The sequence below is a fragment of the Macaca nemestrina genome, chromosome 7 (genome assembly GCF_043159975.1).
Source record: "Macaca nemestrina isolate mMacNem1 chromosome 7, mMacNem.hap1, whole genome shotgun sequence".
NCBI lineage: Eukaryota > Metazoa > Chordata > Mammalia > Primates > Cercopithecidae > Macaca > Macaca nemestrina.
The window spans coordinates 77,984,056-78,009,649 of NC_092131.1; the positions used below are offsets into that span (position 1 = coordinate 77,984,056).

A 25,594-nucleotide genomic window follows, 5' to 3' on the forward strand; every position below is an offset into this window, starting at 1 on the left:
AATTAGCAACTTTTCCTTCAGTGAACCAGTAGAACTTCAAATGTTATCTTTGTCTTCTATCCTCATAATATTCCTGTGAATATCGTAGAGGTAGGCATTATTCCAATTTGACACAATAAGAAACTGAGGTATAGCTACAAAGCTGGTTAAAAGGTTAAGTGTCTGAATCAACATTCCCTTCTGGGGGTTTATAGGATAGGCCTACTTTTCCTGTAGATATTGTTTTACAAAAATACATAAACAAGAACATAAATATTTGCTTATGCAAATAAGTCAGAATCATGCTATAAGGACAATGATATAACCAAATGTTTTTCTACTTAAAATGTAACTGACTCTAATACTGTGAGCTGGAATTTAGTTTTTTCAACCTTTTTATTTGCTGAGGGTAAATTCTAGCTGCTGATTGAGGCAGTAGAGTTCACCATGTGCCTCGTTCTCTGAGAGGTTAATACAAGGAGACTCATCATTATGATTCTTATTATGAGGTACAAGACATTCCTTAGAAGGAACAAGACATTTCCATGTTTGGGAAAGTTTATGAACCCTTATTTTGACAAAAAAAAATCTTTAAAAAATAGATGTCTTAAGTGTTAAAGAATATATACAATGTTTTTCTTTAAATTACAGAATACATGAAACAATGAACGCTACGTTTTATTATTCAAAACCAAAGCACACAACCTGTTAGGAAATGAATGGGACAGTTACTTTTCAACATTTTTCTCTAGTACCCCTCTTTAGTTGCATGGAGACCTCCTACAGTGTTCAGAATTCCGACTCCCCTCTCTTTCCTTGATTTCTCAATAGAAACCTTAAATTCCTTTTCGTTCTACTCTACAGAGCATTTCGTCTCTTGTCATTCTACCACTCCCAATTTTTCAAACCCAAACCCAACATGCGGCTAAGTTAAATAAAGCATCCCCTGGTAACAGGACCTATTGTCCTTGGAAAGAGCTGAGATTATAAATAATTTGTATTGGCAGCTTGTTTTCCTAGTGCCTCAAAAAGGTAAGGCACTTTTCTCAAGGACAGATTAATATGAGAAAGATCCTGGGAACTCTCATTTGAGAAGCAATAAAATTTAAATAGCATAGTTTACATTTCCAAATACCCCTGTGATATGTTCTTGAAACATTACTTCTTTCCTCAAAGCAATCAAGAAACTCCAGGGAGAGCAGCAACATCAATTCTAGAAGGAAAATATTTGCTTCATGTGTGAGTTCAGCTATCAGGAATTAAAATTAAACTAATTTAGTAAACGTCATTTTTATACAACCAAATCTTTTTTATATGCTTGGCACACTGTAAAATAAAGGAGAAAGTTCTCACTCTATATGAAACTTAAAGTTGACGCAATCACCTCTGTTTCTTTGTTTCAACACTTCGGCTGTATATAAATTAGTCATGTGACAACCAAGCTGAAAATGTGACTCTCAGCCTATGCTAACATCTGCCTTAAACACATTTGCCTTTTCAGTAGTAAATGGATTTTGGAAGTCTGAGATATTTTCAAGTACATTCTTGGGTTTTTAAAATTTATTACCAGAAAATCCTTGCTGAGAATCATGTCAGGACACATTGGTGCTGTTCCACAGAAGTTCTGTTTGTACTGGTAAGTTCCTTCTTAAATTCAGAATAGACTCCTCTATTAAGGTACCTGTGTTTGGTGGCAAAGGGGCATTTTACAGGCTTAGCAGAAGGAAACCAAATTTGCAAGAAAGAAGATTTAAAGTCATCACACTCGTCAACTGCCCGATAAGATCCAACAATAAACTTTAGGCAGAGCTATGAATGAGTACTGGCAAAGTGTTAAAGTCCAAGCAAGAATAATTAACACAGAGCAGCATTTCTTTAACACCCAATTGAACCTAACACCAATCAAAATGTTCTGTGTTTAGATTATTTTGCAGTCATGAAAATTTGCCTTTAAAGACTCAGATAATTTCTGATTGCTCTCTTTGAATTGCATTATTTTCACCATTTGTTCCTGCTGTATGATTCAACTTACTGATACAGCATTATGATTTTCCCCTCTTTCCTCTCCCCATCTTTTTGTTTGTTTGTTTTACAACTGCTCCATCTATGTGTTTTCTAGCTGTTCATTTCGCCCTTTTCTCCCTTGGTTTGTTTCGTTGTTGTCCCTTTATTTAATTCAAAGGGTAAAATTGTTAGAGTTTGGGGTGACATCCCTTATCTGCCTTCATGGGGCTTGTTTGGGAATTACTTTCTCATTCATTCTCAGTTTAAAATGTGATTTCTTAGCATTGCCAGTGTAAATCCACAGCTTTGGTGAAATCAGAAGGTTCATTTGAGGGACCAGCCTGGTTCTATGATCACAAATGGCCAACCTAATGGTAGTGAGTGCTTGGAGTCATGATTCCAATAGGCCCCAGAAACTTAGGTGCCATTTAAGAGAGAACATCTTCCTGTTTCCCAGCTGTCCCAGCCCTTGGCAATTCCAGATTCATGGGGTTTCTTTCAAGAAGCACCTGTTTGCATTGTAGCCTGAATTTGCAGCAAATTATTTCTACACAGTTGGAAATAACATCAAATTGGCTCTTTTACCAGGCACGCTGGACGGGCGCATTTGGGTTTCGTAGATGTTTGTGTGTTCTTGTAGTGTGAAAATGCCTTTATTTAAAACAAATACATTTTCCAGCTCATTATCCCACAGTGTGAAGCCCAATTCTGTTAAAAATAATTACAATGGCTGAATTATTTTGCTGAGAAAAACAGGTATCCACATGCCACTCTGAATCCAAACTTTTGTTTCCAACAGGCTTTTGATGCATCATCTCAGGGTATTGTAGTTTGAAGTTTTCAGGCGTATTTCTCCGAGGTTATACTGATCTGGTGATGAAATATTCTTGCACATACTTGGAATAAGTATATTTCGCATTCTTCTTAGATTACATGGAAAGGAAGGGAGCTTGTTAATTCCATTTTTCTTTCATTTTTATTTCTTAAAATTATTGAAACTCATTAGGTACTGTAGTACTGTTGGAAGGAAAATAAGGGGTTGATTTTATGATTGGCTATGTGTACATTAAAATGTTGAATTTGCTTTGGGAAAATGAAGCAAATTCCTCAGTAAAAATTTGAGGAAGGTAGAACCAAGATGCAGAAATTCCAGTTCTCAAACAAAACCTGAGATCTTCAGGTCCATGAACCTCTGCCTACTTCAAACTGACCAGCTTCTAAACTCTTTGTCCATATTTATTATTGTCAGTACGACAGAAGGCATATTTGCATGGCTTATTCTTTTCTCCATCTTTAATTTGAAAGGAATTAGTTCTGGGTGGATGAGGGAGATGGTGAGGAAGAAAGAATTGAATGCTGTGTTCTCCAGAAATTATTTTCAGTGTCTGAACCTTCATGTTATTCAAGTAAATAGAGTTGATCATTAATTCTCAATACACTTTCTAAGGTTAAAGCAGTCATGTTATCCAGGGAGACTGGAAAATTCCTCCAGGCTAATACAATTTTTGCAGTAACTATTTTGGTGTGCGACAAAATTTGGACTATGAGTGCATTAGCTTTCTAAAGAGGACACAGGACAGAGAGACGTTCTAATCCCTATAAGTACATTTTCCTGGCCCTCAAAGCTGCTCCTTGAATTGTATTGTGAGAAGTTGGGAAATGCTGCCTTCTCCATCTTCCTATTCGTGACTGACACTGCACTTTAATATACTAAAAGTTCTAAAAAGTTCTGCAATGAAGTAACTTGTTTAACTTTATTTAACTCAAGTTTCCCACACTTAAATGATCACGGGGCTCTTTATATGCGACATTTATTAACATTCTGCAGCAGTTCCGCAGGAAGAATACTATTTTCTGCATAAAGAGCTTTCCAAGAAAGATTTCCAGAATAGTCTTCTAATGTATGGGTTATGGTTGGTAAGAAATATTAGATGCACGGATATTGCCAAAATATTCTAAAGCCATGGAAGACGTGTGAAGGCCCAGGATATAAGGAAGATGTAGCAGCAAGGACAAGAAACATGTAATTCAGTCTCAAATTGGGTTTAGGCTTTTCTGGCAGAGCTATCAATCTAATTTATTTAAAAATGCTTACAATTTGTTCTCAAGAATATAAGCTGATGTTTACAGAAACTATTATACATGTGCAACAGGGCTAAAGAGTAAGAGACTGGTTAAGTGTTGATGGAAGTTCAATTTTAGAAATAAATAGTCCAAAATTTATATTATAAAACATCTAGGTTATTTTTTAAAGCCTGTGTAATAGGAATGTTTGCATTTTCTCTCCACTCGCAAGCCCCTGCCCTTTTGCATGTTTAAAAGGCAAATCTAGATCATCCCTTATGTACCTGGTAGAATGGTAAGGGTGGTTAGGAGATAAGAAGAATAGAAAGCACGACCCTTGCCTTTGAGCAGTCATTCAGAAAAGACTCCAGGTAGGGTTCTTACAGTGATGGATGAGTAGACTGGTTATGTAGAGCAATGAGTAGACTGGTTATGTAGAGCAAAAGGGTGGAAGGTTCAATGGAACAAACAGTGGAAGGAGAAATTGGCCTGGTCTCTTCATGTGGTTAGCTAGCATCAGGGAGCCGAAATAGCTCAGGTTGCCTTGCATCAAATGGATAACAGTTCTTAGCTGGATGTTGGCTCGCTTAAAGGAGTATGGCCTCTATCGGCATCCTGGGCCCTTTTTTCTTTGTTGCTTATTCCTAGGTTAGAAATGTTTAAGGACAAGCATTTTGTTTATGTCTTTGAGGAAACAATCGTTTATGAAACTGGACTGGCACGGGAAAACTCAACAAGAAATCTGAAACTTGTTCCTCTGATGTATGTGAGGACAACTTTATGCAAGATGATTGATAAAAGCATTTTCCAGTGGGGTCATAGTTATGTTAATGCAAGTTCTTTTTCAAATGGTATTTGTGTGCTCTAAAGGGGGATCATACTCCCATGTATCGAAGGATGGAAAATATATTAGACCATGGCTAGAAACCTAGATAGACCTAGAAACCAGGTTCCTGCTGGAAAGTTGATAACATTTTCCCAGGTCTGGAAAGGACAGGAAGAAAAAGCATATTTTCCATTTTTCTAAATACATAAAACCAGTCTTTTAATTCACTTTTGGGAAATTTAACTGGTTTAGGAAAAGGCATAGGGGGAGTAAAGACCTGGAGGAAAAGGTAAGGAAGAGTCAGACTCATCCGTGACTCTTTCCTCTTGATGGCAGGTATCAGTTTTGATAGCCTTGATCACTTCTCACCTTCCTCTTCCAGGGTAGAAAAGAGACACAATCAGGTATTTCCTAGTGACCGTTAGACTTGAAAGATCAGAAAACCTGCACATTAAGGAATATTATTTCTGGTGAAAGATTAACAAAACATTGCACTTATGACTCTCTGCTATGTACAATCCTTGTTTTTTACATACTTGTTAATGAGGGATTTTACCGTGGGCTACAGTTAGTTAACCAATTAACTGGCAATTTCTCTCTGAGAATTAAGTAGGGCTTTGCAGTCCGAAGATAGAAAAGCCCCAAGAAGAGGAAATGAATAATTTAATTTCTATTAGAATTAGAAAGGCTTTGAACATTTTTCTGGTTGTCTTCTGGGATTTTGATAGGTCTTTTCAAGCCTTATCCAATCCTTGTTTTGCTGCCATGCCTAGATTACTCTCTGATTATAGCAATGTAAGTGCTGTTTAAATGAGGCAAGAAAGTTTTGTTTAATGTTAAAACCATCATGTCTCTTCTTATGAGTATAGAACCAGTACTTTAAACTCCAGCTGATACAGGATGTATGACAGTGTAATTATTCAAAGGGAATTTTAAATTGGTATGTAGGTACATTTGAAACACAAACCTGAAAAATTGCCCTTCAAAAATACATTGCCCAGAAGCATGAAATTCTACATTGTCACTTTACCAAGATATCTAAAGCTCATACAACAAAAATACATGGACAAATAGGAATATTAACAGTTCAGTTGTGTTAACTAGAGTCACTGAACCGCCTTACTCTCTATATTATAAAAACTAAGACTCATTTTAAGACATAAAATGTGTAAGCAAGCATATGTATTTATAGTCAGTGTCAGTGGCGGGGATTATTTAAAAATTAGCCTAAATCCTGAAGTTATTTGTCTCTAGAGTCAAGTTTGCAGCCCAAGGGGCACAAAGACTGGGGCGTAGTCACTGGGGCAAGGAGGCAACTGAGCAGCTCTAAAGTATGGCCTGACCTCTGGAAATTGGCCAATGATTGATTGAAGAAGGTTTTGACTCAGTTCTTGCCCTTGAGGTGCCAATTACAAGGCACCCTAGGCGTCATGACACAGAAGAAAGCATAGGGCACTATCATAGCTCCTTGGGCATCCAGCTCAGGTTTGAGGGTTCAGCTAAAACTCCATAGAGAATGATGTCATTCCATGAAGTAGAAAATACATAACAGGGTGATTATTCTCTAAGTGCAAAACAACTAAATGCCACATAAAGAACAAGGTACTTTGTAGCACAATAATATTAAAACTTTACATGTGTGTAATGTATCTAGTTTAATAATACTTCTACAAGCGTTAGCTCATACCAGTGGGATGTTGTCTATTTGACTTTTTCCCAATCCTCTCTTTTCCAGATACATGGTAGGATTATGCTTACCTAATCCCTTGAACTAAGTGTAATCATGAGATTTGCCTTGACCACAGACATGTGAACAGAAGTCATGTGTGTCACTTCTGGGCTGATGTTTTAAAATCCTGTTCTCAAATCACTGTGTCTTTTCCCCTGTTGTGAAGATACAAGAAGCCTGTGTCTGGATGAAATACTCCTCAACTGTGTCTTGAGGGACTGTGAGAAGCAGAGTCACGCTGTCATCCTGTAATGGACATGTAGCGTGAAATATTTTGCTGTCTTAAGCCACTGATTTTTTTTCAGCAGTATAATCTTATCTATTCTGGCCAATACAAATACCCATTCATAACTGGTCCATTAAACTTTCATGGTACCTATAAAGGAAATGAATGCTGAGTAAAATGCAGAAGTTTCTAATTTTTTTGTGCCTGGTGTCTATTACAGTGGTTCAAAGGCCTTTTTTTTGGGTTTCTTTTCTTCCTGATTATTGACTGCCAAAAAGCTGAGTTTTGGCTCAGTCATCTGTTTCTGTAAAAGGAATAGCCATTGTCTGCAGATACAATCGAAATGAGCCAGAACCACAAGAGGCATTTAAGTAATAATAATTCAAGTGCATATGTTATTTGTCCTATAATGAGAAGCCCATAATTCCAAACACATTTTAACAGACCTAAGGTCACCTTTTAAAGTTATAGTTTAAAATAACCCAGTAACCGATTTATATCAATATTTTTACTCTCTAGGTGAGTAAAACACACAGTTTGCTTTTCCTATCATGATTCATGACAGCACTGCCTTCCCAGTCAGCAGGCTTAATTCTCTCCTGCTGAGACTGGTTCTCCTCATGGTACAGGCAATGGCCAAGGCTTGCTGTGTCCTGCTCCAGAGTCCCTCTCATTTCCATCCTGGTCTTCCCACTGCATTGCACTGATGCTCTATCCATCACTTTCTGCATTACTCTGTCCTTCAGCCTCCAATTTCTCAGGCTGTGATTTATACTACATGTTGCTATCAGTTTATTTTCTAAATCAGATCTGGATTTTCAGTTAAAAATGAGAAACTAGGCTTCAGATTCTGATAAATTTTTAACATCTCACTTATTATCACTTTCTGGGCTCATTCTCCCCTTATCTGCTGACATTAGCATTTGAGCTTCTTGTTCTCATCACATACATGAGTTCAGTTAAAAATTTAAGCTTATATAGGAAGACATTTATTACATTGCACTGTAAGAGAGAGATTTTCTTTCTTTCTTGTACTGGCATGTACCATAAAACAAAAAGGACAGCCTAAAATTTAGGTCAGATTACATTTGTCTTTTTCTTGAAAAACAAACAAACAAAACTCAAAAAAAAAGTATTGCCTTCCTTGTTCCCACAGAAGAAAGGAGTTCAAGGATATCTAAGTTTACTTCTAACTTCACCTACTGTTTTGTCCTTCAAGGTAGAAACGGTTACCATTAACTAGTATATTTAGTATATCAACAAAATTAATGATTTTAGAATTGATTTGATGAATGAATTATTTATCATAATGACTAACATTGGGTATACGAGAGCCTTGGGTTATTTGATACATTTGCTGAAGTTTTGAGGTACCTTTAATAAGACAGAACAAATATCTTCAATTGAAAAAGAACAATAACCCCAGTGGGACTGAGCTAGTCATTTCAGCACTGAACCTCATCTGTCAATTTAGTGGAGAGTTGAAACAAAGTGTCTTGTAGAATAACTTCTTTCAAAATAGTGAAGCCCAACAGTCTCTCAATTACCACCAAACAAAAAACGTGGAAGAAACAGAACAAAAATAAGACAATGGAAAAGGGATTTTAAATAACAATGGTAGAGCTGCTAAATTACTCAGTACGTACTATAAATCCAGCATTTGCAGAACATGCCACATCCATTTTAAGTGAGTCTCTGATCTATACTTGTTCATGATCAAACTAGTAATATAAACAAGGACTATACAGACAGAATACAGTTGTTTGGGGAATGCTGGGAAAAGTATCTTAGAAAAGGTGAGATTGAACTAGTCTTTGGTTTGAAAATGAAACAGCAATAAAAAAAATACTAAGGCAGGAATGAAGGTATAATGGAGAAGCTGTCTGGTTAAAATTCATGTTGTTAGAGAAGGGGTTTGAGGTGAGGCTGGGTAGCTAGGTCAAACGAGAACTGAAGAGCCTTAAATAGCAAACTGAGATGTTTGAACTCCATACTCGGGGACAGTGCTTCTCTACTGGGGCCAGAGGCGAGAGGGGATATCCAAACATCTAAAAGAGCTTCTCAAAATGTCACTTTCCTACTCCGCTCTGTCATGCCCCATCCTCAAGGTGCAGAGTGTTCCTGCTGGAGTGAGCTGTTGTTACTCAAAGAGTGCCTAAATTAGTTTTGGCAAGGACAAATAATTGAAAACCACTGCTGTAGGCAATTAGGAGCATTGGAAGTTCATGAGTAGAGGAGTTTATGCCAAATAGTTAATGAGACAATGAGCTTTACACAGTGTCCCAAATCCCTCTTGAACATCTCTCTGACATCACTAAAGAAAAATTTGACAGATGGAACTAATAGAGACCCTGTTTGTCTCTTTGTTTACTATTATTGAAATCATTCCAATTTCTCCATAGAACTGATGTTTACAGGTTATTTTGTTTTAATAAACAGAAATTGACCCTCCCTGTTGTAAAGCTGGAAATTTACTTTTGTCTTATCTGAATTCCTTTCTCAGTAAATCTACCTTTAGCGCCCCTCCCCCTCCCAGATAGTATCAAAGAACTGAAACTCAGCACATCACCACATCTGGACAAGGAGACACCAGACCCCTTCATTGACATGATTGCCTGACTGACCATCTGCTATGTGTTGGCCCACTCCGCTTCCTTAGTCCTCCCAAGTAACATTTCTTCCCTGTTATATAAACCTCTAATTTTAGTAGACTAGGGAGATGGATTTGAGACTTATCTCCTGTCTCTTCGCCTGCAGCACTTGCATAAAGCCTTCTTCCCTGGTAATATTCCTCTCAGTGATTGGCTTTCTGTGTGAAAGGCAATGGGACCTAGACCAAACCCTTGGTGTTTCAACAACATTATGACATATTATGAAGTTATAACCAACAGAAGAAATGTTTAAAATATTTCCCCCCACCAAGCCCCAAAACAACAATAACCGAAATATTTCCCAGAATTTCAAAGAGGAAATACAGAATTGTAATATTCATGCATATTATAAATTCTGGAATCATTTTTACCTTTTTAGTACACAGTTAAGTTTTTGTACACTTCAAAGATAGATTATTCTGAGTAAAAAGTCATAAAGTAAGCTGTCTTGGGGCAGAAGTTGTATGGCCGATTTATAAATCTCTTTTAAAAACAAATGAAGAAGTGTTTTTCTCCACCTGTTCTAAGTCTGCACCTGAAGTCCAGATCTGAGTCTGAAGCCTGCCAACATTTACATGCTGATTAATCCTATAAAATTTGATAGAGTCATTCCACTACAACACCTGGAATAATTGCATAGTTGCTGGCAAAAGAGAGCAGAAGGTACTGTTAAATCTGCCAATCACAGTGTAGTTAATAGCTCCCCAGAAATTGCACTAAATACTAGCGTCCTGACCTTTTTGTTTATTCACCACCCATTTTCTTTGTATTCTTCTTCCTTTGATTTGATTGTTTGTTGCTACATTTAACAACAACAAAAAGAAGAAGCAAGCCACCCACATCAAAATCCTCCCTTCTTCCATTAAAATTAAGTATTAATAATAACAAAGGCTGAGAGAACAGTGAAGCCACTGAATCCCAAAGCATATCAGTAAAATGTAGAATGAAGCTTTTTTTTTTTTTTAATCAACAAGGTGGGTCTGCTGGCTTCCTGGTATTGAATTGGGCTCCAGCCACAGCACACCCCAGCTGGGGAACAATTCTTTATGGTAAATTATGCTAACTTGTAATTCTAGAGCTCCTTTTGATGTGTCTATGTTTTAGATGGTGCCTTAGTTCTCATATCAATTCTGAAAGCCAAGAGAAAATGAAAGGACACGGGAGTTTGAGCTTCCCATTTTGTCAATAGAAAACTAAGACATGAAAGACATAAAATAAATACTTTAATATATCTGGTTGAATAGCCACATAGTAACCTATCGAAAAAAATGCGCTGGTCTACAGAAGTTGGTGGCAGTATATGGAAAGTGTATATATGGCCTTTGGAACAGAAGACCTTGGATAAGTTACTTAAGCTTGAAGACCCTTAAGTTTCTCATTTATAAGGCAAGAATAATGTGTTTACATTTGTACTCAATATATATTAGTCTTCTCACTATACTATTTGCTCAGTTGTTACATTTTTCCAAATTTATAAAATATGTGTTGTACAATATGTGTTGTATATGAAGTGGTAATAATTTATTAACACCCAGGCAAACAGCATTTGCCTTTTAATGAAATGTAATTTTGGGGGGAAAATTGGCAAATGGAATAACTGGGCCATTTATATATAGGAGAGATACCTGAAATTACTTTTTCATAAAAAATTATAAGTAAATAAAATAAATTAGAATGAGTAGAGGTAAAAATTTCACTAGACTGAAATCTTAATTCTCTTAAAAATAATATTTATTGTGTTCTTTGTGATTACAAAAAATATTCATTTTATAAATTATTTTTAAATATAGAAGATCACAAAAGGAATCGCAATTATACATGATAGATTGAAGGTACTCTTTTTCCTCAAAATAAGTTGCCTAACATATCAATAAACACATTAAAAAAAGATAAACCTCAAAGACACACAGCAGGGATAGGAGATGAGAGCAGATAGAGACGTCAATAAAATTTTGGAAGGTAGGAAGAGAAGGACTGGTGCTAAATAACTTACAAGAGGGAAAAATTGAAATCTGCTTACTTACAAGGGGGTGTGGAGGAGGATTTAAAAAACACCTAACAATTTTGAGCTTCCAAATTCAGGATCACAGGCACATAAAATGTTCGACAGCCTGGAGCAAGGTGGGCTGAAAATGGGAGGACGCTTTGAATCTATACAGTAGGCAATTAGTTCCTCAGATTATCTTACTCGAGGAGATGGCACCTTTTGTGGAAAGGGACTGTGGATCCAGGGTACTGCTGAGACACCAAGTATATTGAGGTATATACTTGTATATTGAGGGATGCCTATTCCCACTTTCAGGTTATATGTAGAAGGACTTGCTAGAGTAAATTCTTGGCATCTTGTCCTATTCCTGTCTTACATTTTCCCATGGAGAAGGAGACAATTACCTGATCATTGAGTTATAACTATTGATCTATGTTTCATGAACAGGACAATCTAATTCCTCAGGGTTTTTTTGTTTTGTTTTGTCTTTTAGTTTTATGTTTTTGCTCTCTCAGTGTGAGGCAGTGATCATGGGTAAGTAAGTTGGCTCTGTACACCTGAATGTTCCCTCAAGTATGCTGACCTAGGCAAAGGCATGGAACTTAAATATTATTTCATTTGGCCTTTAAACCAGGCATGGAACTTGAATATTTTTCCATTTGGCCTTTAAACCTAAGCCACATTTTTCTAACCAAATCAGTGAGAAAGATGATACTTGGACTTCCATCTCTCCAGTGGTTTAAAATTTCAGCAGGCAGCCAGTATGTTCTTAAGTGATTATCTAACTATCTAACAGCCTGCATCTTGAACAAAACATTCATAATCACCTTTTTTTTCACTTGACTGCTAGAATATTAGCTGCTATCATTGTATGCTTCAAACCAAACATGGGTTACCACCTGTCTAGGGAACTGACAAAGAAAAACAACACTGGACTTACTGGCATTAGAGAGTCTCCTAAAGGAATGGCCAGATTCCTGCCTGTTTACCTATGGTAATGCCCACTGGTCAAAAAAACTGTCCGACTAAAAGAGTTCCTAACCATCATTTCAGTGCCTTACGCTTAAATATAAATGCAAAATCAAGGACCTTAGACTTCTGAAGGAAGGCTCTAATATACAAGACAAGAATTAAAAGGAATAAAAGAAAAGATTTCAGAGAAAAAGATCCAATACAAAGAAAACATTACCCTATGTATTTAACACCCTCAAGGACAAAAGAAATTCTTCTACATAAATAGAACTCTATGAAAAGATAATATTAAGAAATAATACATAGGTCTTAGAAATTGAAAATATGATAGCATATTCGTTTTCTATTACTGCTGTAACAAATTACCACACATTTAGTGGCTTAAAACAACACAAATTTATATCCAGAAGTCTAAAATGGGTCTTAGTAGGCTAAAATCAAGGTATCATCAGGACCAAATTTGTTTTCTTGCCTTTTCCAGCTTCTAGATACTGACTGCATTCCTTGGCTTGTGGTCCCCTTCTGTCTTCACATCCAGCAATGACGTATGGAGTCCATCACATTGCATGACTCTGACGGTAACTCTCCTTCCTCTCTCTTCCATATTTAAAGGCCTGTTGTAATTACATTTGGTCCATCTAGATAATCCAACTTATCCTAAAGCTGGCTAATTAGCCACCTTAATTTCATCTGCGAATTTAATGTCTTGCCATGTAACACAACATATTCACAGGTCGTGAGGATTAGCACTTGGTTATCTTTGTGGTTGGCTTGGCAGATCGGGCGGGGTGGGGGTGGGTTCTGCCTATCACAGAGAGCAAAAATTAAACCATCTAACTGAAGGACCGAAGATAAAATTGTAGAAACAACCCAGTCAGTAACACAGAAAAAAAAAAAAGAGATGGAAAATAGGAGAGAGATAAAGTAAAGCCATGTGAAAACCAATTCTAAATTCTAAATAATAGAAATTCCAGAAAGCAAATACAGATAAAAGGGATAGGATGATATTTTTTTAAAACAAACAAACAAAAAAAGTAAAACCCCAGAAGAAAAAGACTTGAATTTTTGATTAACAGAAATTCTAGAAAGAGAATACAGAGGGAATTTATAGAAAATATCAAAGGAATAATAAAAGAAAATTACTCCAAATGTAAAGTCTTGAATTTCCAGATGGAAAGTGTTCACCAAGATTGCAGCAGAATGTTTACAAAAGAAATCATATCGTATCATTGCAAAACAATAGGGATTTTTTAAATGTGAAAATTTCCAAGAAAAAAAGAAAGTCATATACAAATTGACTTTCTTCAAGGACACTGACATTTTCTACAATGTTGAGAGTTTAATGAAAAGTAAGCAAGTCTTTCCAAATTCTGAGAGAAAATAAATTTATTATTGAATTCTGATCTGGGGTAAATTATTAAGTGGAAGAGCTTTATTTTTAAAAATCTTTTATACCCCCTCTTTCAGGAAATAAAGGATATGAAAATGTGGCAATGAACGAAGAAAAGGAGAAACAAATAATTCAATTCAATAAGAGAATGTGGTAAAGAGAAGTTAGACATAAACGGTGTGGGAAAGTTCCATGCTAAGTGCTATCAAGCATGTCTAGGCTATAATAAGGCTAAATTAAGTAGAAGCACAGAGAGCTTTAGTAGAGATAACTTCAAGAAACTTTTTTTTCAAAAGGAAGAAAGATAAATTACCTAATGTATTTTAATTTTAATGAGAAGAATTTTATACTTCTGTCAAAAAATTTGGACCTAAATTTAGACAATTATTTTAAAAAGCAAGCAAATGAAACAATGAGGCAATTATAACTCAAATAAAAGCAAAAAGCTACAGAAGAGAATAATATACCACACAAGTCAGTTCTAAAAAGTGTGTTTTTAATAGTGAAAACGTTAAATACTAATTTAAATTGTTGTTATAGATTTATTTGAGGAAGATGGGAGATATATGTATATATATGGTTGATGACAGTTAAATCTTCGTTTTTTATAATAGAAAGTCAAAAAAGTCAAAAATAGATATTCCAAGAATTTTCAATATAACCTTATTGTTTTTGAAATGAAGATAAAGAAACAATTTAAAGAGTTAAAGGAATTCGGGATTTGCAGTGTTAAGGAAAATTATAGTTTTTTGAAAGTATTTATGAGTAATACTTTTTAACAATGAAAATTAATTTGCCTTTTTCATCTGTATCATCTTTTAACGCTCCCTCTCATTCACTATGCTCCAACCATACTCACCTACTTCTTGCTTTTTGAAAATGTGAAGCTCCCATCCAAGGAGACTTAGCTTTTACATATACTATTCTATTTCTCAGGTATATATATCTTCAAAATGTTTCAGGTCTCATTTATTTTTAGTATTCATCTCTCAACTCATGTATCACCTCTTTAAAAAGGTGTGATGGAGTAAAGATGGTTGAAATTTTTGATAATCCTTTCATCAAGAGGTAAAGTCTATTTCCCCCTCCCATGAATCTGAGTTTGCTGTGACTACTTGCTCAATAGAAAATGTCAGAAGTGATGCTATGCTAGCTGCAGGCGCAAGCTTTAAGAGAACTGGCATCTTCTTCCTTGGTGTCTTGGAACCCTAAACTGCCATATAAAAGCCTCACTACTCTGATATTACCATGCTGTGCAAAGACCAAGACCAACAGACTGTGTTAAGTACTGGCTTGATTGAACTCACTTCCTGCAAAGACAGTTGAGGGCTCTCTTCAGACAGACACTAGTAAGTCTCTAAATACTGAATTTGATCCCTTCCTCAGGATCCCTCTTGTGTGAGCCCTTTTCACAGCCTTTCCCTCCTTAATCCTTTCACATCCTCCTAGATTATACCCACTCCATTTCTCTATTTCCTGACCAACTTGGCATCTTTGCTGTTCTCTGACTGGGAGATTGGTTACAGTACAACCTCTGTATACCAACATATACACATACTAAAGTGCCACAGTTGGCCCTGTGGGACCCAAGGATATAGGAAAAGTTGACCTTCCATATGTGTGAATTTGTATCTCATGAATACTGTATTTTTTTTTTATCAGAGTCTGATTGAAAAGAAATCTGAGTGTAAGGGGACTATGCAGTTTAAACCACTGTTGCATAAGGGCCAACTGTATGTTCTTTCCAAGCATTGTGATATGGTTTGCATTTTTGTCCCTGCCCAAACTGCGTGTTGAATTATAATCCCCAATGCTGAAGGTGGGGCCTGGTGAGAGGTGTTTGGATCATAGGGACAGATGCCTCATGGTTTGGTGCTGTTCTTGCAATAGTGAGTACTCACGAGATTTGGTTAAGTATGTGGCATCTCCTCCCACTCTCTTGCTCTTGCTCCCATTATTGCCACGTGATGTTTCTCTTCCCCCTTTCCCTTACACCATGATTGGAAGCTTCCTGAGGCCTCTCTAGACAAATGCCACTATGCTTCCTGTATAACCTGCAGAACTGCAAGTCAATTAAACCTTTTTTCTTATAAACTACAAAGTCTCAGGTATTTATAGCAGCACGAGAATAGCCTAATACAGAAAACTGGTACTGAAGAGAAGGGTGCTGCTATAAAGACACATGAACATGTGAAAGCAACTGGGTAATGGGCAGAGGTTGACAGAGTTTGGAGGGCTCAGTAGAAAAGAGGAAGAGGAAAGTTTGGAATTTCTTAGAGACTGATTAAATGGTTATGACCAAAATACTGATCGTGATATGGACAGTGAAGGCTAGGCTGACAAAGTCTCAGATGGAAATGAGGAACTTATTGTGTACTGGAGTAAAAGTTATGCATGTTATGTCTTAGCAAAGAGCTTGACTGGATTGTGTTCATGTCCTAGGGATCTGTGGAAGTTTAAACTTGAGTGTGATGACCTAGGATGTCTGGCATAAGAAATTTCTAAGTAGCAAATTGTTCAAGGGTGGCCTGGCTGCTTCTAACAGCCTACAGTCAGATGAAGGAGCAAAAAAATGATTTAAAGTTGGAACTTGTATCTAAAAGAGAAGCAGAGCACAAAAATTTGGAAAACTGGCAGGCTGGCCATGTGGCAGAGAAAGAAAAAGGTTTTTTAGGAGAAGAATTCAAGCAGGCTGTGGAGCAACCACTTGCTAGAGAAATTTGTATAACTAAAAGGGAGCCAAGTGCTGCTAGCTAAGACAATGGAAAATAGGTCTCAGAGGCATTTCAGAGATCTCTCAGTCAGCCCTTTCCATTGAAGACCCAGAGGTCAAGGAGGGAAGAATGGTTTCATGGGCCAGGCCCAGGGCTCTGCTGTCCTGTGTAGCTTCAGGGCACTTCTACCCACATCCAAACCATTCTGGCTCCAGCCTCAGCTCAAAGGAGCTCAGATACAGCCAAGGCTGCCACTTTGGAGAACAGAAGCCTTAAGCCTTGATGGCTTCCACATGGTGTTAAGCCTGTAGGTGCACAGAATGCAAAAATGAAGAATGCGTAGCATCCTACGTTTTAGAAGATGTTTGAGAAAGCCTGGGTGCTCAGGCAGAAGCCTACTGCATGGGTGGAGCCTTCACAGAGAACCTATACTAGGGCAGTGCCAAGGGGAAATATGGGGCTGGAGCCCTCACAGAGGCCCCAGTGGGACATCGCCTGCTGGAGCTGTGAGAAGGCGGCCACCATCCTCCAGTCCTCAGAATGGTAGATCCACCAGCAGCTTGCACCCTGCACCCAGAAAAGCCACAGGCATTAAACTCCAACTCATGAGAGCAGCCCTGGAGGCTGAACCCTGCAAATCCACAGGGCAGAGCTGCCCAAGGCCTTAGGAGACTACCCCTTGCACCAATGTTCCCTAGATGTGGGACATGGAGTCAAAGGAGGTTATTTTGGAGGTTTAAATTTTAATGATTGCTGTGCTGGAATTTGAACTTGCGTGGGGCCTGTAGCCCCTTTCTTTTGGCCAATTCCTCCCTTTTGGAATGGCAATGTTTATGCAATGTTCATACCTTCATTGTATCTTAGAAGTAAATAACTTGTTTTTATTTTATAGGCTCATAGGTAGAAGAGACTTGCCTTGTCTCAGATGAGATTTTGGATTTTTGAGTTAACACTGGAATGAGTTAAGACTTTGGGGGACTGTCAGGAAGGCATGATTGTATTTTGCAATGTGAGAAGAATATGCAATTTGGGAGGGATTAGGGGTGGAAAGATATAGTTTGGATCTGCGTCCCCACCCAAATCTTATGTTGAATTGTAATCTCCAGTATTGGAGGTAGGGCCTGGTGGAAGGTGTTTTGATCATGGGAGTGGATGCCTCATGGCTTGGTGTTGTCTTTACAATGGGGGGTGAGTTATCATGCCATCTGGTTGTTTAAAACTGTGTGGCATCTGCCCCTCCACCTCTCTCCTCCTTCCTCCTGCTTTCACCATGTGATGTGCCTTCTCCCTCTTTACCTTCTGCAATGATTGTAAGCTTTATGAGACTTCCCCAGAAGTTGAGCAGATGCTAGCACCATACTGCCTGTAAAGCCTACAGAACTGTGAGTCAATTAAACCTCTTTTCTTTATAAATTACCCAGTCTCAGGTTTTTCTTTATATCAATGCAAGAACAGCCTAATACACACTGTTTCTGGAAAAACCTTAAGCCTCTTTCCTTTATAGACTTAGACTTTTGCTTCTCAAGCAATTCTCAAAAAAAATCTTCAAAATATAGAAATATAAGTAATTGTTTCTGCTATCAATTTTATAAAAATTAGAAACTAAAAATCTGAGCTTTTACTTTTCATTTCAGCCATACTGGATGACGGACGTTTCTGACTCAATGAACTGAGTGAGGAAAAGATTATAGGGTAGTGGTATCTACAAAAATTTATCAGGCTGCAGGACTAGAATCTGAATACTGGCATAGTAACCTCAAAGGCTTCATATAACCACTATGTTACGTGCCCCTCAAAAGTTTATCCTTGTTTGAATAAATCCATTTTTCTCTCAATCAGAAAAAAGAAAGGACAAATTTTTGGTTATTGAATCCCTCTAATGTGTGTTCATGAAGTGGGGGGCATTAGATTTAGATGTAGTTACATATTTCTGTATTAATAGAAAAAAAATGGGTTCCTATGCAAAGCAGATTGCTAACTTTAGCCCTCTCTAAGAATGGATTAAAAATGGGTCCTTGGCCTACTCCTTCTCTGAAGACATGGATAAAAGATTTTCCCTAATTATTAATGCTGTGGGATCAATCAGATTTAAAGTATTTGAACACAAAAGGAAAGATAAATTGAGACAAAATTCTAGGGTAGTATTTCAGCTTACTTATTAGAGTTCTAAATGACTCTAAATTTGTTGATCATTATCGGAAGCTTCATGATTCTTCCTATTGCTCAAGAGTGTCGTACTGTGTAGAAACCATGTTGACTTACTGATTCATACCCTAAAGGCCCAAAAGAGTTAATTAACAGCTTCTAGAGGTGTGTGTCTTATTAATTAAACACTCACTTGTCAGAACATTCAACAAAGCACTATGCAGGGCAACTAAGACCTATATCTCCTCAAACATTCTGAGACAGATAGCAGAGGTTCACAATGCCCTACTTCTTAGATGACTGCTTATTTTTCTCTGAGTCTCATCACTTCTTATCCACATTTAAACTCTTTTCAGGTGAGGTTTTTTGAAAGTTCAAGTGAAATGACCACACAAACTTTATTGTTAATAGGTGTTAGTCATAGGTATAGAATGAGATTGAGAGACACATAAAGGAATAAATCAGAGTGTGTGGGTTCCTCACAGGGTGAACCTGCCAGCATTCATGATATCTCAGGCTTTAGAAATTTGATACTAAGAAAGTGGTTGGAAGACATAGAGAGATATGTTGTGTGACACTACGGATATTGGGTATTCTGATGTCCTAAACAAGTATATTAGACTTTATTGTTCAGCTTTCTGAGCATTAATTCTTCAAGAATCTCATTACTGGAGGAAAAGTTCAGAATTAGGTCTATCTGAATAAAGGAGAGTCCTCATTTGAGGAAATTAGAGGTTCCTACCATTCCATTTACCCCCTGAGGCAAAAATGTGTGCTAAAGACCAATTTTCTAGAATTTTTACAACTGTAAATATCTTTCAACTGGAATCTTACTGAAAAAATAAGACAAGAGCCACGCAACTAGGCTGATAGGACAATAAAGGCCTTCAGAGGAGCAATTTGTTTAGCTCTCTGTTTCACAACAAGGAGACTGTCTTGCATTTTGCAGGGCATCAAGAGCATCAATACAGGTTAATTGAATAATAAGTTAACTTTCAGAGAAAGAAGAACTTGTATTTAATATAATTATAGAGCCAAGTTAGAAAATTGTTTGAGAACTGCTAAATTTTGGGGAGCATTAATAATAACTCATTTAATTTAGATAATCAATTTATCTGAGTACTCTGATTTTCAATTGTTTTGAATAAATGGGAATTAACTGGGAAAAAAACCCTTCATTTTCTGGATTTGTATGCTGTCCTTCAAATATTTATTCATTTGTATATATTTAGTTAGAATTTAATAGCTGCTAAGCAAGGGAAAAACATATAAGAAAGAGAAACACTTTTTGCTGTTCCTCTAGAAAGGAACATCTAAGAGTCATAGAAAGCTTTGTAGAAGGAAGAATTTATGCTGTGAGAAAGTAAGGATGACTTCACCATTGCTTGAGGATGGGTGGATGGTCATATCATTATATTATAGAATAGAACAAGATGTTGGTGGGTGTAAGAAAATAAAATTTTTTTTCTCATTTGATGAACCACAGAAACATTCTGAGGAAGAGGCCATGTAAACTAGTGCTTTTCAGACATTTTTAACTACAGACCAGAGAGAAAAATATATTTCATATTGTGATGCATTGCATACAGACATAAATATCAAAGTGAAACTCATCTCACAGAAAAGTACTTATCCTCACATATAGTAAGCCATATTATTTTCTATTCTGTATTCTGCTCTAGTGCATATTGGTTGTGATCTATTGGGTGGATGCCATGGCACAATCACTGCTCACAACTGTAGACAGTTCTGGAGCTTAGGGCAGAATGGTGTGGAGCACAGAGACTTATGAGTGATCAGCTGTATGAGAAGGCAAGTCTCAAGGGTGGCCAATTATGAATACCCAGATTCTCAAAGTTGTTGATAATTTATCTTTATCTTTTCCTGTGGCTCCTTTTCAGACCATGCAAAGTCAGTTTTAGGATTCCAGGAGTTCCTTTTCTCTCTGGGCTCTCACTGTCTTCTCTCTTCTTCCCATATTTTCCTTGTTCCTTTATATCACTTTAACCTCCTTCTCAGTATCCTAGCTCCATCCTGAGAGGGTCCCAATCCATTCAGAAAGGGTGGCTGTAGATCCTTACAATATATGCTCCTGTGCTTGCAGGAATAGACTTGGACTTTTTAAGAGTTTTAGTAGTAGAGAGGCTACAAAACAGACACACCTTTTTCTTGTTAGCATCGTCCATGTCTGTTAATATAACTTTAATATGTTATTATGTTAATGTAGTCTCCAATCTACTTTATTGTTTTAGGGATGCTAACTTCCCATTTCTGATGTTTTCTCCATGTGGAGAGGCTTGCATAACAACACTAGCCTGTTTCTGTCACTTCACTCATCCCTTGCCAGTGAGGAAAAGGTGAATTCTAATTGATGTGCCTGGTAGCAGAATTGGGCATGCTGGCTAAGTCCCTTCCTCTTGCCTTTCTCTTAGGACATCCATTCTTGTCTCACTCTGCATGTGGTAAGAGGGGAGCCTCTGATTCTGAGAGGTAGTTTAATTTGGTGAAATATTAAAACTTGTTACATTGGCTGAAAACATTGAGACATTGACAAAGGCTGGTATTTGGGGAGCAAAATAGTGCCCTGGGATGTAAATTTCTAGCAGAGCTTTGATCAAGAGGCTTTAGGATTGTGTGATAATTTAATAATGCAGTTTTCAATTTGGCTGATAGGCCATGGAAATCCTGGTAAGCAAGTACAGCTGAGGCAAAATGTGATTATAGGAAAAAGGAAGTTTTAAAACATGCTTTCTTTCAGATATTTGGAGGCAGAACAATATAGCTATTTGACTGTGTTTTTCTGCAAAATCTGGGGCCTAGCACTTTTGAACACAACCAAGTTTCCTATTCTATTTATCTGTAAATGTATCCATTTTTTTCAATTTATCTACTTTATCTTTTCTTAAATTTTTTATTTTTTAGAGACAGACTTTCGCTCCGTCATCAGCTGGAGTGCAGTGGCACAATCATAGCTCTAACTGCAACTTCAATCTCCTTGGCTCAAGTGAGCCTCCTGCCTCAGTTTCCCAAGTAGCTTGGACTACAAGCACATGCCACCACACCCAGCCAAATAAATAACTGTATTTTGTTTGTTTGTTTGCTTTTGCAGAGTCAGAGTCATGCTCTATTACCCAGGCTGGTCTCGACCCCTTGGCCTCAAGTGATCCTTCTGCATTGGCCTCTCAAAGTGCTAGGATTACAGGCATGAGCCACCATGCTTGGCCAAGAGTAATTTTAAATTTGTGTAGCTTGTCCACAGTTTCAAGACCTACCTCTTATTACAAGGTCCCAAGAGGTCTCAAGTTAACTTTGGATTGTTAAAGATATAAGGTCTGACCATAGTTCTAGAATTCAGAGGCCAAAACTGTGGATTGACCTATAGAAGTATAGTAGAATTTAATTTAAAAAACCACAAGAAGACATAGAGCCTTTTTAGATAAAATAAAAGCCATTTTCTAGGGATGAAGCAGTGAAACAATTCATTGAAATTACTGTCAACCTAAAGGCTATTAAAAGGCTTGGAATGAGACATTGTCTTTAGGGATTATAAAGGAGAAAGTGTAGTGGTTTCCGAAGTGTGCTTCAATCTTACTGTGGGAATGAAAGAGTGGAAATATAAGCTAGAAGGAGAGAAACATTTCTGTAAGAGAAAGATTGAGATCTTTGGATGGACATAGATGAAGAATAAAATGAAATGTTGAAGGCTAGTATTAATCATAGGTTAAGCAACTATATCTGTCTGCGAGGAGAGAATTGTCAAAAGGAGGTATCTTTTAATAGTTACTAAAATTTAGTATGGTGATGGTGCCCAGAGACATCCAACACAGGAAAGATAGGCAAGATTTTAGAGAGAAGACTAGAATAGACTCCATCAAAAGGAGCTAAAACTGTAAGAAATTCATTCAATACCATTGACAGAATCTGTAGTGAAAGCAATTGGGGTACTGCCCTTGAAAGAATGGGCCAGCTATACTGAATGGTACAAAAATCTTGACAGAATTGAGAGGAGAAAACAAGAAACTCGTGCACTATTATTGGATATATAAAATACAGGTGGATGGCTTGGCCAGTGGATAATTTTCACCAACTCATGACTTACTGTTTCATTTTTCTCATTACAGAAGAGTCCTCCATACAGTTTTGAGGTATATGTTAGAATAAAAACATGTCTAGGTCACAAAGCAAAGAAAAGAAAGGAAGTAAAGTTGACTTTCAGTTCCATCAAACCATTCTACACACAGTCAAGAAGGAAAAGATCAAATATTTTAAAATATTAGAAACTCATCTGAGTTTCCTGAAGGGAACCACAAGATTAGACTTAAGAGACATATTCCACTATTGCAAATGAAAAAGACAGGAAAGCTGTTTAAAACTGGGAACATTCAGAAGCTAAGGCAAGACTGCATCACAAAGGGTCTGTGTCATGAGTATTGGTCTGCCCTGGAGTCTTAAGGGTTCAAGCTTTTAAAAACCTCAGTAGTAGCTAGAGTTCCAGAATCATCTTAGGTCTCTCTCCAAATGCAACTAGTGTGGGAACGAGGGGCAGAACTTCTCTGTGAAAGGCGGCTTAATTCAAGCCTTCTTGATTTGGGCACTATTGACATTTTGGGCAAAATAATTCCTTGTGTGTGTGGAGTTGCTGTCCTGTGCATTGTAGGCAGTTTAGCAACAACTCTGGCGTCTATGCCCTAGATTCCATTAGCATACCCTCCCCACCATAAGTTGTGAGAATAAATCATGTCTCTGGACACTGTCAAATATGTGCTGCAGATAAAAATCGTTCCTGGTTAAGAACCACTGACCATGACAAAGGCAGTGGAAGAAGCCAGTGAGCAATGGAATGAAAATGTCTGCACAAAAGATACTTTGGGTATTATAATGTGGAGTTAGCCTTAAAGTTATCATTGGTGAACTAGAAACACAGAGTCCAAAGGGGAAAAGGAATTTAAAAAGCTGAATATGTTGATTCAGAAAGAAAGTCATCCAAAATTCGACTTGAGAGCTAAGGCTACCAGTATTATAAACTTCTCAACTTTGCAGGAAGGCAAGATTTATCCCATACATCTTCCTATGAGAGGTGAAAACATGCATAGGTGTCACCCCCAATTCCCCTCTCCCTGGTCCTCCAATGTGGTAAGTACATAATGACAAAAATAGCCTCTTTGTCAGAGTTCTACCATTGTGTTAAATTTCAAAAGTTGTGGACTCTGAAATCTGCCATAAAAGATTGGCATCCTAGTTAAGCAGACAGCAGGATTTTGCAAATCTACCTGGCATCCCTTGGATACTATGAAGTCTCTGCTATGATCTTTGAGAACACTCAGGCTTTTGTTTAAGAATATAATTTTGCCTGGAATAACTGCTTAGGAGATGAGGATTACTTTATATTTTGAATTTAATTGAAGATGGATTCAGGGCTGTCAGCATGTCTTAGTAACCCCTTGGAATTTTGAAAAGTGAGGCTCATCAGATGTTCTGGAATAAATTCAGATCCACAGGCTTTAAAGAAACTATACCTCATTCACTAGAAGACAGAAACTGCTGCACCTGCTAAAAAAAAAAAAAAAAAAAAAAAAAAAAAAAAAAAAAAAAAAAAAAAAAAAAAAACCTGGCTCCATCAAGTCTTCTAATAGAGAAGCTCTGTAATTGTGACTGTGCAGAATAAGAAGTCGGACCTTAATTTAACTTGAAATATTCGTATTTGTAGTTTATCTTTCAATGGTAGGATAATTTTCATTTGGTCTTCAATTTTATTGAGTTTAATTTGGGATACTTTAAAAGTGGGACATATAAGTGTTTTCAATTTCTTAATATCTTGGGAGATTAATAATAGGAGAGAGTTTATATTCAAATTTGAGGACTCTTACTGCTGTCATTTTATTATTGGAGTACCTTTGATCTCATTGCAGAACCTTTGCTGGCTGTTAATGTGGCGGGAAGTAATTTGGAATTAGAAACAGAACAGCAAGTGAAGGTTAGGATTTGAATAATAGAGTCGTCCTAGAAGTTTCAACTATTGCATGACTTTGATCCATTTCAGAACATTTTGGAGGCAAAATCTATTCTTAACTGACCCAATAAATTCCTAAATGAGGCAATGGTTGCTGCTGTGGAGTGGTCTTTTGAAAATGGAGTTGATCTGTCCTGATATTGTGCTGTGAAACACCTTCTCTGGGGGTTAACTCCATTTCTAGTTTTTCACTGGCTTGATCGTTACTTCAATGGCTTTAGAGAATGAAAGCCTGAGTAAGGTTGGGTGTGGAAACATTTGTTCTCCTTTTCTCATATTTCCGTCAATGTGGACGGACATCCATTAGTGCAACACTCTTGGCTTCTCTTTTCCTACTTCCTCCCAGTGCTGGTGGGCTGATTTCTTTTTATTTATATGTTTATTTATTTTATTTTTATTTTTTAGTTTTAGTTTTTGAGACGGAGTGTTGCTCTGTCGCCCAGGCTGGAGTGCAGTGGCGCCATCTCGGCTCACTGCAAGCTCCGCCTCCCGGGTTTACGCCATTCACCTGCCTCAGCCTCAGTAGCTGGGACTGCAGGCGCCCGCCACCACGCCAGGCTAATTTTTTGTATTTTTAGTAGAGACAGGGTTTCACTGTGTTAGTCAGGATGGTCTCGATTTCCTGACCTCGTCATCCTCTGGTGGGCTGATTTCTAATTAATTTGATAGAGGAATGAGCTGTTCCAGCTCCGTCCCTTCCTCTCGCCCTTTTCTCCTGAGCAAGCTACCTGCAGAAAGCCTGATTTTAAGTATGATTCTTTGTGTTCTCAGTTTGTCAGCAATAGCCATCTCTGGGGAGGCCCTGAGGATGTTCAGCACCGCCTGTCCAGTTCTGAGGTTTGATCGTAACGTGGATGGTTATCTCTGTTGTGTTTCTCTTTTGTCTGATAAGTGACT

At 37.4% G+C, this 25,594-nt stretch overlaps 1 long non-coding RNA gene across 1 annotated transcript in view; it reads left to right on the forward strand.

The window, feature by feature from the left end:
- LOC105477918 (uncharacterized) overlaps nt 1-25,594 on the forward strand; it is a 136,333-nt gene that overhangs the window by 59,519 nt on the left and 51,220 nt on the right. Inside the window, exon 4 of the long non-coding RNA XR_011625376.1 lies at nt 12,920-13,016. This is a non-coding gene — a long non-coding RNA (uncharacterized lncRNA). The remainder of the gene's footprint in view (nt 1-12,919; nt 13,017-25,594) is intronic.